This window comes from Molossus molossus, unplaced genomic scaffold (genome assembly GCF_014108415.1).
Source record: "Molossus molossus isolate mMolMol1 unplaced genomic scaffold, mMolMol1.p scaffold_m16_p_4, whole genome shotgun sequence".
Classification (NCBI taxonomy): domain Eukaryota; kingdom Metazoa; phylum Chordata; class Mammalia; order Chiroptera; family Molossidae; genus Molossus; species Molossus molossus.
Window position 1 is genome coordinate 94,112,818 of NW_023425377.1, and position 2,682 is coordinate 94,115,499.

Consider the following 2,682-nt stretch of genomic DNA (forward strand, 5'->3'; position numbering starts at 1 on the left):
GAATAGACTGATTACCAGCAAGAAGATTGAATCAGTATTCAACAAACAGAATTCTGGGCCCAGCTTCTCTGACGCCACGTCTTGCAGATCAGGTGGCTTCTCTAAAACCAGGCAAGAGGACAAGTTTTTCTGTACCATGGAATGGAATTTCTGGCTGATGAGTAAGTCACCTTCCAAATGTTAGATATGGCCAAGTAGCTACCCAAAGGGTTCGCACTAAGTCGTTCCTTCCAGCAGTGTGTAAGTGTTCCTGTGCTATACGCATACTTGCGAACTCCTGAAGTGTCTAAGGCTTTAATTTTTACAAATGCAATGAATATAAAATAGTATCCCCCTTTTAAATTTGAATTTTTAAAATAATGGCAATGTCAAACATGTTTTCTTTCACCTGTTTATTAATGATTTTGATTTCCTCTTCTGTGAATTGCCTGTTCATTGAAAATTATTTACAAAGTTAATTTAATAAAATGTCTATATAAGAACTAACAATTATTAACAAAACAATGATGGTATTTGTATTTGAATTTAACAACACATTTAAGCCAAAGTTGAATTAATATGAAAATAATATACAGTGAACTGCTATCTGGCATAAGATACAATAAAAATTAATGTCCACATTAAAGACCTAGGTCATGACAACTTCTCCATATGTTTTCTAAACACCTTTCTACTTCAGCTTCTTGGTTGTGCTGAAGCAGCACATTTGTAACCTAATGTTAATTGGAATAGCCAGAATATTTCTTAAAGTAGAACACTACATTTTCCTACCACAGCAGATAAAATAGTTTACTATTTTTATTTTAACAAAAGACCCATGGTTACCAACTCTGAACTATAGTATTTTCATTTTATTTTATTTCTAGTACTAACTGTGGTCCTTAAAGCTATCTACAGTTGACACCGGAATTGTCATACTGTTTCTGAAAGAACAAAAGGATTATCCTAAAAGTTTTACTCTAATTCACCTCTAAAATTCACCATTGTGGAAAAGTTTCATCATAAAAATATCTATATATGTCAAGATTGATTCTACTACATCCTGTAGGACAAGCACAGATTTTTATATCAGACGAGCTGGGTTTCAACATCTGACTTCACACTCTGACCCTGGGAATGTTACATATGCTTTGAGCCTCCGTTTCTGCACCACAAAATGAGAACATCCTGCAGAGCTCACAGGGGAGCATCGGGGTGAGAGGAGGTGGTGCAGGTGCCTGTTCCCAGGTGAGGCAGGTGCCGTGCACTAGGAGTTAACGTTGTTCTCTTTCCTCTTTCCCTGATGAGTTTTGACTAATTGGAGATAAATAAATAAAAATGTTGAAGAAGTTACTGGAATAAATCAGCTCCACTAAAAACTCATTATATTTGCAGGCAATAGTTATACATTTCCAAAGTAACATTCAATAAGATCAAAAGATGGTTTTAAAAATGTATTTACATATTATAATTCACCTGCAAGAAAAGAATCCTAGGGCAACAGTAACAGAAGACAAATAAGCTATACCTGTGTGTATAGTTTAATATTGTAAAAATGATGAAAAACACACAATTTTATTAAATACTGAATGTTCATGGACAGCTAACAGAAACAAAGCTACTTCCTAGAGCAATCTACATCAACATCAAAAACAGAGTTTCTCTGAAGGAATGAGCCCCCCTTTGTAATGGGTCGATAATAACCAGATGTCCCCATTATTTGTCCATGAAACCTCCTAAGAAAGGTGCGACCTCAAACAGGACTCTAGTAGAACTTGGCACATAAATTTTTACTTTTCAAAACACCCACTACTTTTCACTTTCTGTAGCTTCACTCGGTCAGACAAGCTCACATGTACATACAATAATATGAAAAACACATATGACTTTAATGCAGAAAATCATTTTCTACAACAAAAGCAGTCAACATATTTATACCCAATGTTCTGTCACAGAAATGGATTTTCCTCATAGAGCTACTAATTAAAATACACTGAAGTATTAACTGAAATATTCCAGCATCCAAACATTGGTCACACCTACATTTAAAGTACAAATCACTCTCCACAGTCTCCAGTCTCACATCTTAGATGGATCTGGTTCATACCGTGTCCAAGATACAAAGCCAAAGCAACTTTCCTAAGAAACAAGGAGAGGGTTTTACAGTTTATGACCTGCAAGATCCATTTTATGTCTCCCAAATCTTGCAAAATTATCAAAAAGAATACTCTGTAGAATCATAGACCCTGAACCTAATTGAATTGTGAGGCATCTGTGTCAAGCTGTGAACTAAAGCTGTGAATTCATCCCTGAAGCACCTGATGCCCTTCCACCAGCTTTATTTATACTGTTAAACATGGAATTCAGTTATCCTGTTAATGCTGATCATGATTCCCTGGAAACTTCTCTTTCAGCACAAAGATAATTCTGGTTATACCATTTTTTTCTGTTCATATTCATTATATTAAACATTTATATGGATAGGAAGAATTGACATCATTAAAATGTCCATACTATCAAAAGCAATCTATAGATTCAACTCAATGTCTATCAACATACCAATGGCATATTTTACAGAACTAGAACAAGTATTCCAAAATTTATATGGACCACAAAATAGTCCAAACAGCAACAGCAATATTGAGAAAGAAAAACAAAGAGGAATCACGCTACCTGGTATTAAACCTATAGTACAAGGCTATC